This window comes from Saccopteryx bilineata, chromosome 1, assembly GCF_036850765.1.
Source record: "Saccopteryx bilineata isolate mSacBil1 chromosome 1, mSacBil1_pri_phased_curated, whole genome shotgun sequence".
Taxonomy (NCBI): Eukaryota; Metazoa; Chordata; class Mammalia; order Chiroptera; family Emballonuridae; genus Saccopteryx; species Saccopteryx bilineata.
Window position 1 is genome coordinate 291,226,957 of NC_089490.1, and position 13,841 is coordinate 291,240,797.

Below are 13,841 nucleotides of genomic sequence, written 5' to 3' on the forward strand. Positions count from 1 at the left end.
CTCAATCACGAACAAATTAGTTAATTTGGGACTCAAGGCTTTTTTTTGGCTTTATTTCTCTTTTTTGCTTTTGTTTTTATTTTTTTTCTTGTTTGTTTATTTTTGTGGCATTTTGGGTCCTCCCAACCCAAGGTCTCCATTGTATTTAGTCTTCGCTCCACTTAATACAACAGATTTTTACTTATTATTTTTTTTTCTTCTTAATTATTCTTTTTTGGTCCGTTTTTCTGGTTCCCTCTTATCCCTCTCATTATATCTCTTAGTTGACCATCAAATACAAGCAAATCATCTTATGCTTGTCTAAGATTTTCTTCCTTTTTTTTTTTTTTTTGCATTTAGTAGGTCCCTACTCCCTTTTTTTTGCCCCTTGAACTCTTCACCCCAAATTAGGCCCTCCATTATAGGCACGATATTTCCCTGAGGAGGGGAGAGGAGGGAAAGAGAAGAGAGAAAAAAAAGGGGGAAATAATAAATTATTACTGTTTTTTTTTGTGGGGTGTTTTACCTTTTTTTTTTTTTTACTTTTTACTCTTTATTAATTCTAATTAGTGCTATCAATAAGACCACCCTCAGACGCTGATAAGAAAGAGGAAATCGAATATTATGGATACAAAAGAAAGAGAGGTAACACAAATAGATGTGGAAAAATCTATGGAGAAAAGACTTAACATATTGGAAGCCTTGGAGCTAAATGACAGAGAATTTAAAATAGAAATCTTAAAAATACTCAGAGATATACAAGAAAACACAGAAAGGCAATATAGGGAGATCAGAAAACAACTCAATGAACACAAAGAATATATTACCAAGGAAATTGAAACTATAAAAACAAATCAAACAGAAATGAAAAACTCAATTCACGAGCTGAAAAACGAGGTAACAAGCTTAGCTAACAGAACAGCCCAGATTGAAGATAGGATTAGTGAAATAGAAGACAAACAACTTGAGGCACAACAGAGAGAAGAAGAAAGAGACTCAAAAATAATAAAAAACGAGAAAGCCCTACAGGAATTGTCTGACTCCATCAGAAAGAATAACATAAGAATAATAGGTATATCAGAGGGAGAAGAGTAAGAAAATGGAATGGAGAATATACTCAAACAAATAATAGATGAGAACTTCCCAAGCCTGTGGAAGGAACTAAAGCCTCAAATTCAAGAAGCAAACAGAACACCAAGTTTTCTTAACCCCAACAAACCCACTCCAAGGCACATCATAATAAAGATGACACAAACCAATGACAAAGAAAAAATTCTCAAGGCAGCCAGGGAAAAGAAGAGTACAACATATAAAGGAAGGCCTATTAGATTATCATCAGATTTCTCAGCAGAAACTCTACAAGCTAGAAGAGAGTGGACCCCAATATTTAAAGCCCTGAAAGAGAGGAACTTTCAGCCAAGAATACTATACCCATCAAAGCTATCCTTCAAGTATGAAGGAGATATAAAAACATTCACAAATACAGAAAAGATGAGAGAATTTATCAACAGAAAGCCCCCACTCCAGGAAATACAAAGGGGGGTTTTCCAACCAGATTCAAAGAACAAAAGAAAACAACACCACAAGTAACAGCTCCACCAAGAACACAATAAAACCAAACTTAAACTGTGACAACAAAGGAAAAAAGGGGGGAGAGGATGAAGATTAACAGTAGCAAAGGATGATGAAGTGCAGAAATACTTATAAGATAGGGTACTACAATGAATATGGTAGGTACCCTTTTCATTACTTAATGGTAACCACCCTTAAAAAAACCACCACAAAAACACTTGACTTAAAAAAGGTAGCAACAGAGGAAAGAAGTATGGAACACAAACAAACAAAAACAAATGATAGAAAAACAAAAGAGAAGAATCAAACTAGATACAAAACTAACAGAAAGCAATTTATAAAATGGCAGTAGGGAACCCACAAGTGTCAATAATTACACTAAATGTAAATGGATTAAACTTACCAATAAAAAGACACAGAGTAGCAGAATGGATTAAAAAAGAAAATCCAACTATATGCTGCCTACAAGAAACACATCTAAGCAACAAGGATAAAAACAAATTCAAAGTGAAAGGCTGGAAAACAATACTGCAAGCAAACAACACCCAAAAAAAAGCAGGCGTAGCAATACTCATAATACTCATATCGAATAATGCTGACTACAAGACAGAAAAAGTACTCAGAGACAAAAATGGTCATTTCATAATGATTAAGGGGAAGTTGAATCAAGAAGACATAACAATCCTTAATATATATGCACCAAACCAAGGAGCACGAAAATACATAAGACAGCTACTTATTGACCTTAAAACAAAAAGTAACAAAAATACAATCATACTTGGAGACCTCAATACACCGCTGACGGCTCTAGATCGGTCATCCAAACAGAGAATCAATAAAGATATAGTGGCCTTAAACGAAATACTAGAACACCTGGATATGATAGACATCTACAGGACACTTCATCCCAAAGCGACAGAGTATACATTTTTCTCTAGTGTACATGGAACATTCTCAAGAATTGACCATATGTTGGGCCACAAAGACAATATCAGCAAATTTAGAAAAATTGAAATTGTACCAAGCATATTTTCTGATCATAAAGCCTTGAAACTAGAATTCAACTGCAAAAAAGAGGGGGAAAAACCCACAAAAATGTGGAAACTAAACAACATACTTCTAAAAAATGAATGGGTCAAAGAAGAAATAAGCGCAGAAATCAAAAGATATATACAGACAAATGAAAATGAAAATACGACATATCAGAATCTCTGGGATGCAGCAAAAGCAGTAATAAGAGGAAAGTTCATATCACTTCAGGCCTATATGAACAAACAAGAGAGAGCCAAAGTAAACCACTTAACTTCACACCTTAAGGAACTAGAAAAAGAAGAACAAAGACAACCCAAAACCAGCCGAAGAAAAGAGATAATAAAAATCAGAGCAGAAATAAATGAAATAGAGAACAGAAAAACTATAAAAAAAATCAATAAAACAAGGAGCTGGTTCTTTGAAAAGATCAACAAAATTGACAAACCCTTGGCAAGACTCACCAAGGAAAAAAGACACAGACTCAAATAAATAAAATCCAAAATGAAAGAGGAGAGATCACCACAGACATCATAGAAATACAAAGAATTATTGTAGAATACTATGAAAAATTATATGCCACCAAATACAACAATCTAGAAGAAATGGATAAATTCCTAGAACAATACAACCTTCCTAGACTGAGTCATGAAGAAGCAGAAAGCCTAAACAGACCAATCAGCAGGGAGGAAATAAAAAAAACTATTAAAAATCTCCCCAAAAATAAAAGTCCAGGCCCAGACGGTTATACTAGTGAATTCTATCAAACATTCAAAGAAGACTTGGTTCCTATTCTACTCAAAGTCTTCCAAAAAATTGAAGAAGAAGCAATACTTCCAAACACATTTTATGAGGCCAACATAACCTTCATACCAAAACCTGGCAAGGATGGCACAAAGAAAGAAAACTACAGACCAATATCTCTAATGAATACAGATGCTAAAATACTAAACAAAATACTGGCAAACCGAATACAACAACATATTAAAAAATAATACATCATGCCTGACCAGGCTGTGGCGCAGTGGATAGAGCGTCAGACTGGGATGCCGAGGACCCAGGTTCGAGACCCCGAGGTTGCCAGCTTGAACATGGGCTCATCTGGTTTGAGCAAAAGCTTACCAACTTGAACCCAAGGTTGCTGGCTCGAGCAAGGGGTTACTTGGTCTGCTGAAGGCCCACGGTCAAGGAACATATGAGAAAGCAATCAATGAACAACTAAGGTGTCTCAATGGCAACAAAAAACTAATGATTGATGCTTCTCATCTCTCCATTCCTGTCTGTCTGTCCCTGTCTATCCCTCTCTCTGACTCTCTCTCTGTCTCTGTTAAAAATAAATAAATAAATTAAAAAAAAATGAAAAAAAAATACATCATGATCAAGTGGGATTCATCCCAGAATCTCAAGGATGGTTCAACATACGCAAAACGGTTAACGTAATACACCATATCAACAAAACAAAGAACAAAAACCACATGATCTTATCAATAGATGCAGAAAAGGCTTTTGATAAAATACAACACAATTTTATGTTTAAGACTCTCAACAAAATGGGTATAGAAGGAAAATATCTCAACATGATAAAGGCCATATATGATAAACCATCAGCCAACATCCTATTAAACGGCATAAAACTGAGGACTTTCTACCTTAAATCAGGAACAAGACAAGGTTGTCCACTCTCTCCACTCTTATTCAACATGGTGCTAGAAGTTCTGGACAGAGCAATCAGACAAGACAAAGAAATAAAAGGCATCCATATTGGAAAAGAAGAAGTAAAGCTATCACTTTTTGCTGATGATATGATCCTATACATCGAAAACCCGAAGGACTCCACAAAAAGATTATTAGAAACAATAAACCAATACAGTAAGGTCGCAGGATACAAAATTAACATACAAAAGTCCATAGCCTTTCTATATGCCAACAATGAAATATTAGAAAACGAACTCAAAAAAATAATCCCCTTTACGATTGCAACAAAAAAAATAAAATACCTAGGAATAAACATAACAAAGAACGTAAAAGACCTCTATAATGAAAATTACAAAGCATTGTTAAGGGAAATCGAAAAAGATAAAATGAGATGGAAAAATATTCCTTGTTCTTGGATAGGAAGAATAAATATAATCAAAATGGCCATATTACCCAAAGCAATATACAAATTTAATGCAATTCCCATCAAAATCCCTATGAGATTTTTTAAAGAAATGGAACAAAAAATCATCAGATTTATATGGAACTATAAAAAACCCCGAATAGCCAAAACAATCCTAAGGAAAAAGAATGAAGCTGGGGGCATTACAATACCTGACTTTAAACTATATTATAGGGCCACGATAATCAAAACAGCATGGTATTGGCAAAAAAATAGACACTCAGACCAATGGAACAGAATAGAAAGCCCAGAAATAAAACCACATATATATGGTCAAATAATCTTTGATAAAGGGGCCAACAACACACAATGGAGAAAAGAAAGCCTCTTCAACAAATGATGTTGGGAAAACTGGAAAGCTACATGCAAAAGAATGAAACTCGACTACAGCCTGTCCCCGTGTACTAAAATTAATTCAAAATGGATCAAAGACCTAAATATAAGACTTGAAACAATAAAGTACATAGAAAAAGACATAGGTACTAAACTCATGGACCTGGGTTTTAAAGAACATTTTATGAACTTGACTCCAATGGCAAGAGAAGTGAAGGCAAAGATAAATGAATGGGACTACATCAGAATTAAAAGTTTTTGCTCAGCAAGAGAAACTGATATCAAAATAAACAGACAGCCAACTATATGGGAACTGATATTTTCAAACGACAGCTCAGATAAGGGCCTAATATCCAAAATTTACAAAGAACTCATAAAACTCAACAACAAACAAACAAACAATCCAATAAAAAAATGGGAAGAGGACATGAACAGACACTTCTCCCAGGAAGAGATACAAATGGCCAACAGATATATGAAAAGATGCTCAGCTTCATTAGTTATTAGAGAAATGCAAATCAAAACTACAATGAGATACCACCTCACTCCTGTTAGATTAGCTATTATCAACAAGACGGGTAATAGCAAATGTTGGAGAGGCTGTGGAGAAAAAGGAACCCTCATTCACTGTTGGTGGGACTGTAAAGTAGTACAACCATTATGGAGGAAGTATGGTGGTTCCTCAAAAAACTGCAAATAGAACTACCTTATGACCCAGCAATCCCTCTACTGGGTATATACCCCAAAACCTCAGAAACATTGATACGTGAGGACACATGTAGCCCCATGTTCATTGCAGCACTGTTCACAGTGGCCAAGACATGGAAACAACCAAAAAGCCCTTCAATAGAAGACTGGATAAAGAAGATGTGGCACATATACACTATGGAATACTACTCAGCCATAAGAAATGATGACATCAGATCATTTACAGCAAAATGGTGGGATCTTGATAACATTATACGGAGTGAAATAAGTAAATCAGAAAAAAACAAGAACTACATGATTCCATACATTGGTGGAACATAAAAATGAGACTAAGAGACATGGACAAGAGTGTGGTGGTTACCAAGGGTGGGGGGGGAGGGAGGACATGGGAGGGAGGGAGGGAGAGAGTTAGGGGGAGGGGGAGGGGCACAGAGAACTAGATAGAGGGTGACGGAGGACAATCTGACTTTGGGCGAGGGGTTTGCAACATAATTTGATGACAAAATAACCTAGACATGTTTTCTTTGAATATATGTGCCCTGATTTATTAATGTCATCCCATTACCATTAATAAAAATTTATTAAAAAAAAATATATATATATATACATACAAAAGGTGCCTTTATTACTTCATAACCCTTTTGTACAGGTATGTGTACATTAGGTTCATGATAAGTTTATATATTTTTTGCTTTAAACAACTACATACAGGTTTAAAGACTTAGGAATAAAGATCGTGTGTGTATTTACAACCATCCTGTACAGCTAAATTGCAATGTAGATTTTATTTCCCTTCAAACTAAAGGATATCTTATAACAGTTCTTGTAGTGAAAGTCTTTTGAAATAAATTATTTTTTATTTAATTGAAAATGTTTTTATTTACCCTTCATTCATGAAAGATATAATCACTAATATAGAATCTCTACTGGTATTTTACCTTTCTCTGGCACTTTTAGATATTATAGGCTAACGCTCATGATATCTGATTAGAAGTGAGTAGTGTTTTTAAAATTGTCACATTTATGTAATGTGCTCCCTCACTTTCTGCATACTTTAATGATGTATTTCTATCACTGTGTAAAGCAATTGGACTATGATATGGTGAATGTTTATTCAGGCTCTCTGAGCTTGTGAACCCATAAATTTAACCTTTGTTTCAAGTGAAAAAATATGAAGAATTGTTTCTTTAGATATATTTTCATTTCATTTTTTCCCCTCTCCTTTTGCCACCCTAATATCAAACATTTGAAATATTTTTATATTTCTATGAGGTTCAACTTTGCATTTTATAACTCTTTTTTATTCTCTTCTTCAAAATGGATAATTTCTCTTGGTTTATCTATAGTTTACTGACTGTTCGCCTCAATTCTGAAATTCATGCCAAACAATATTTCATTTTGTTTTAGATAAAATATTTTTTCATTTGTAAAATTTTCATTTGTTTATTTTCAATTATTTTAGTTTTCTGGGTATATTTCCTATATATTTGTTATCAGCATATTTTACTTCTTAACCATTTTAATAATCACAATTTTATTATCCTTGTCCACTGATTCTAAAGTCTGAATCACCTTGATTATATTTGCTTTTAATAAGAGTTTATATCTTCTGTTCTATGTTGAGTAATTTTTATTATGCCATACATATTGTGACTGATATGTTCTAAGTAATCTAGAGTCTGTGTTCATCCAAAGAAGAAATTTTTTGCATGGTTGGTTAATATTTCTGAAATTAAATTATCTCTCCCACAGTACTGAAACTTAAATTCAAATATTATGGTTAAATTTGGCCTCTTAGAATACATCCAGGTGTCAGCTGAAATTTTGGGCAGAATTTATAGCAGAAATTAGGCTTTCCCTGTGCAAATCTGTTCATTCCATTACTCTTCCCTCACATTCCTTCAGCAGTAGCTGTGTTTTGGACAGCTGGATCTCCTGTATATTTTACATTTAATTTCTTGTATATTTTAAATATTTTATATTAACCATAAAAAAAGAAACATGTTTACTTAAATTGAGTCTAAGATAAACTTTAAACAAAGAAGCCACACCTTGATCAAACAAAATATACTTGTTATACTAATCCTTTTATTTTTTTAATACTACCAAAATAATGCAGTCAACAACTGACATACAATCTAAGACCTATTTTATAGTACAGGCAGTGCAACTGATCAAAAAGAATCATCAAATTTTCTAAGTATTCAAAGAGGTAGATATGAAGTGATGCATTCAAGGAAAACAAAAATTTCCCCATTGTTCTGCTTTAGCTGTTTTGGGGAACTAGAAAATGAAGCCTTACCATTAAAATGCTACCTCTTAGGACTGGCTTTTCTTATAAGGCAGCAATATCTACTCTTATTTTCCCTAAAATATCTACTCTAGCTTCTCCCAAAAGCCAAATGTTTTTAAGTCCAGCTCATCAATTATATCCCCCCTGATAGATTTTTGCCCTTTTCAGGAAGACAGTATGTGGGGCTCACCTCACTTCCTTTTCCCATTGAGCACTGCAATATATCATGGAAAAGGTATGTCTGGCTTTATTTGAGGGGATCCTGAGTAGGTCCTGGGGCTAACACATTGAATAAAGTACAAATAGTTCATAATATGTAGGGTAAAAATTATTGCTTTGTTCATTTAAAAAAATCACAATTATTGGGTTCCATTGTTGGAAACATTGGGTAATTATTACATTATAATGTTATTTAATCAGACTAATTATTATCTCATTTTGATAAATGAAAAAACTGAGGCTCAGAAGGAGAATAAAAGGTGGAAGGTTTATATATATTTCTGTACTGTCTCATTAACTTAGATGTGAAAACTGAAAACTTATATCAGTTCAATCATTCCTTTCTGTACAGATTCAATTTCAGAAAATTTACTTTGCAGCTTATATATCACTGTGATAACATAATTTTTTTAAAAAGATTATAAATTAACTTGACCTGTCAGTCTATTTGTAAAAGGCTAGTTTTTAAATTCGAAGAAACATGCCTGTCATTTTAAATTAAGATATCTAAGCAAAAATATGTATGCACTATTGCAATTGCTGTAGAGAAATCTATGGCCAATATTTTCAAGCCTTCTCTATATATTTACCAGGATTGTACTTGTCAGACTGTTACAAACTATATTTATGATAATAACTAAATCATATTTTTTGGTTATTTATTTTTCATCTAAACTTTGTTATCACTTTCATAACTCGCAACTGCAGAATTTTATGCTCTTTATTTAAATAATTTCAATAGAGTTTGTTTTACAGTTATTTATTTGTTGTCTATAAATAACTTCCAATTTTACTAAGGCTTATCTGTTGAGAATTAGAATCATATGCTATTTTATTCCTTACTTTGTTTTTCACACTACTTTTCTAGCTATTTATAAAAAATTTAGGATCAGGTAATAATACAGAAATTCTTTTAAAGGCAAGAATATATAATTACTTGAATTTTAAAATTTAATGTATATAAAGTATATGGCAATTTATGTTCTTAAATAATAATAGAATTTTGTTTGGCCACAATCATTAATACAGATATTTGTTATATTTTTTCTAGATAAGAAAGCTTGTATTTTTGCTGCACATTGAAAAAGATCAATAAGAACAAATAATTTTAATGCAATTCCTGTAACATGTGTATTGTGGTAAATGACTTGTTTTAAAATTAAATATTGCCCTGGCTGGTTGGCTCAGTGGCAGAGTGTCGGCCTGGCGTGCGGAAGTCCGAGGTTCAATTCCCGGCCAGGGCACACAGGAGAAGCACCCATCTGCTTCTCCACCCCTCCCCCTCTCCTTCCTCTCTGTCTCTCTCTTCCCCTCCCGCAGCCGAGGCTCCATTGGAGCAAAAGATGACCCGGGTGCTGGGGATGGCTCCTTGGCCTCTGCCTCAGGCGCTAGAGTGGCTCTGGTCGCACAGAGTGACGCCCCGGATGGGCAGAGCATCGCCCCCTGGTGGGTGTGCTGGGTGGATCCCGGTCAGGCACATGCGGGAGTCTGTCTGACTGCCTCCTCGTTTCCAGCTTCAGAAAAATACAAAAAAAAAATAAAATAAAATATTAAAATGTAGATATTTAACTGCTATTAACATTAAGAAAAATTGCTGAGTAGAGGAAGAAAAATTTTAATATAGAACTGTTGTTACTTGAATATTATATATATTTAGATATTTTAGATGTGAAGAGTAAAAAATAAATTGAATTATCAAAAAAGAAATATCCAATTGAAACTTTCATATTAATTATAAATTAGCAATTATTTGTATATGTTTATTTATACTGACAAGATTTTTCACTGATGCAGGTAAGCTATTATAGGTTTATGAATTCAAATTAAGTGAAAACAATGAAGTGGAACAGAGACAAATAGAAATAATTAAATTCTACTGTTCACATCAAAGAAAGGGTTATTTTTATGAAACTTCTTTGTAAGGTGTATGGAGTAATTCAGAGGAAGGTTGTAAAACAATAAAAATGTGCCCTAGTTCTTGGTACACATTGTAATATTATGTATATATATATTTTATATACACAGGTATGTGTGTATATATATAGTAAATATGCATATTTGAGAATATTTTGAATTTATGCTGTACTACTCAACATGATCATTTTCATTTTACATATCTATCAGTTTTAAGATTTGTGCTTGCTTACTGAAAGTTCTGTCATGCTAAATTTAATCTGATAAGTCATATATATATATACACACACACACACACACATATATATGAATATATATATATATTCATATATATGTGTGTGTGTGTGTGTGTGTGTATCTTTTAGCAAAGCTACCTGGTGATATTTAAGAAGGTTCCTCAATAGCCAAAGCTTATTTGAAACACACATATTCTTTTTTTTTTAGAGAGAGAGGAGAGGGAGAGACAGAGAGAGAGAGAGAGGAGAGACAGAGAGAGAGAGAAGGGTGGAAGAAGTTGGAAGCATCAACTCCCATATGTGCTTTGACCAGGCAAGCCCAGGGTTTTGAACAAGCAACCTCAGCATTTCCAGGTCGACACTTTATCCCACTGCGCCACCACAGGTCAGGCAACACACATATTCTTAAAAAGAACAATCTTTTCCCCGTTTTCCAGTTTCTATACTAAAACTTCTCCCCTGGGTATACGCCAGGTCTCTCTGTTCCCTTACTCTGTACACAAAGGGGATGATAATCTGATAATTGATATTAATTTTAGGGTTGAGTCACCAGGCATGCTCAACCCTGTTTTGAGTTTGGTCTTCTTAGGCCTTTACTTCCAGCTTCCCATTCTCCGTAAGAACGAAGGCCTACCAGCAACAGCTCTGTGTGTAACTAAATTGTGCAAGGGTAGTCTTCCTGATTTTGGGCTAAAAACCATTTGGCTTTATCAGCAAACAGAGTGGTTTTGATTCACAAAAGATACTCCTTTATTTTATTTCTTAGTTTATATATAGTCCTACTTAGTAAGAAAATACATTTTATTGGATGCTACAAAAAAGCAAACATACAATAGAACCTTAAGGACATAGTAGCTTCTACAGATGCAGCATAGGCTTGAGAGATATCAGCGGAACAGTGCAAATACCTTAAAATTCATAGTTCCAGAGACCTACAAGAGCATTTGAAGTTGCAGCAGGAATTGCGGGGGTGGGGGGTAGCAGGCAGGGGCTACGGGAAGGCTCAAGGCTGCAGACTGCAGGGAACAGCTGGTTCAGAGGCAAATATTCAGTTAAGTGGGAATAAAAAACTTTATAGAACTTTCAAACATTGTGTCAATTGGCAAAAGATCATTTGATACTTGAAACTTCAAAAGAGCTGAATTCTCATGATATATAACATACTGGAAAGTCTCTACTCTTATTAGTACCTGGTTTAAAAGAGTAGCATTAATATACTGTTCTGTCTTCTATCCTTCTAACTGACTTCTAGTTTCATACAATTGAGTTTGGAAAAGACACTTGACATAACTTCAATCTTCTTGAATTTACTGAGACTTGTTTTGTGGGCTATATGTGATCTATCCCATAGATTGTTCCATGTGCACAAAGAATGGTTATTTTGCTTCTTTAGGTTAGAATGTTCATTATAAATGTATTAAGTTAATCTGGTGTAATGTGTTGTTCAATGTCAGTATTTTGTTATCAATTTTCTGTCTGCATAATTTATCCATTGATATAAATGGGGTGATAGCCTAGGGACCAGGCGGTGGCACAGTGGATGGAGCATTGGACTGAAATGTGGAGGACCCAGGTTTGATACTCCGAGTTTGCCAGCTTGAGTGCGGGTTCATCTGGTTTTAACAAGGCTCACCAGCTTGAGTACAAAGTTGCTGGCTCGAGCAAAGGGTCACTCTGTCTGCTGTTGCCTCCCCGTCAAGGCACATCTGAGAAATCAATCAATGAACAACTAAGGAACCACAATGAAGAACTGATGCTTCTCATCTTTCTCCCTTCTTGTCTCTCTGTCCCTATCTTTCCCTCTCTCTGACTCTCCCTGGCTCTACCATAATAAATAAATAAATAAATAAATAAATAGGGTGATAAAATTTCTTAATATTGTATTAATGCCAACTTCTGTCTTTAGATCTCTTAATATTTGCTTTATGTATTCTGGTGTTCCTATATTGGGTGTGTGTATATACATTTGCAAGCATACCTTCTTGCTAATGACTCCTTTATCATTATATAATGATTTCATATAGCTTTTATTTGGTACTTGTTTTAAAGCCTATTTTGTCTGTGTAATAGGCATATGACTATCTTACCTTTCTTTTCATTTTTATTTGCATGGAATATACCGTGTGTCCATAAAGTCGTGGTGCACTTTTGACCAGTCACAGGAAAGCAACAAAAGAAGATAGAAATGTAAAATCTGCACCAAATAAAAGGAAAACTCTCCCAGTTTCATAGTATTCAGTGCAGTTCGATGTGGGCTCATGCACAGATTTTTTAGGGCTCCTTAGGTAGCTATCCTGTATAGCCTCTAAAGACTCATCACTGACTAGTGGCCTACCAGAATGGGGTTTCTCCACCAAACTGCCAGTTTCCTTCAACTGCTTATCCCACCGAGAAATGTTATTCCTATGTGGTGGTGCTTCGTTATAAATGTGCTGATATTCACATTGCACTTTGGTCACGGATTCGAATTTAGCAAGCCACAGAACACACTGAACTTTACTCTGTACCATCCACATCTCGACTGGCATGGCCATGGGCTGCTCCGCTGTATACACGGTGTTACGTCATCATCCGCACATGCGCACATGCTGCCACGTTATCCTACAGAAACTGGGAGGGTTTTCCTTTTATTTGGTGCAGATTTCACATTTCTATCGTCTTGTGTTGCTTTCTTGTGACCGGTCAAAAGTGCACCATGACTTTACAGACACATTGTATTATTCCATACCTTCAATTTCAGTCTGTGTGTATCTCTACTATTGAAGAGACTCTTATAGTCAACACATGTATTAGTCTTGCTTATTTATGCCTTCAGTCACGCTGTCTTTTAATTAGAGAATTTAGTCCATTTACATTTAAAGTAATTATTGATAGATATGTACTGTATTTAGTGCAATTTTCTTAATTATTATCTTGCTGTCTTTGCAGTTTCTGTTCCTTTCTTCTCTTTATCTCTTCCTTTTGGGTTTGATGACTTCTTTTAGTGTTATGTTTATATTCCTTTCTCATATTTTTCTGTGTCCACTATAATTTTTTACTTTGTGATTACAATGATTTCACATATATTTTATGTATATAATAGTCTATTTTAAGTAAGTAACAGCTTAAATTTAAACATATGGCAAAACTGTGTATTTTTACTCCCCTATTATGCTTTATATTTTGATTTCACATTTTTATATCTTTTAGTTTTATGTCTTCTTTAACTAATTATTTTAATTGTAGTTAACATTGCTACTTTCAAATTTTTTATTTATTGATTTTTAGAGAGCAAGAAAAGGAGAGAAAAACAATGATTTGTTCTTATCCATTCATTGGTTGAATCTTGTATGTGTCCTGACCAGGGATCTGACCTGCAACCTTGGCAAATTGGGTCGATGCTCTAACTAAATGAGCTACC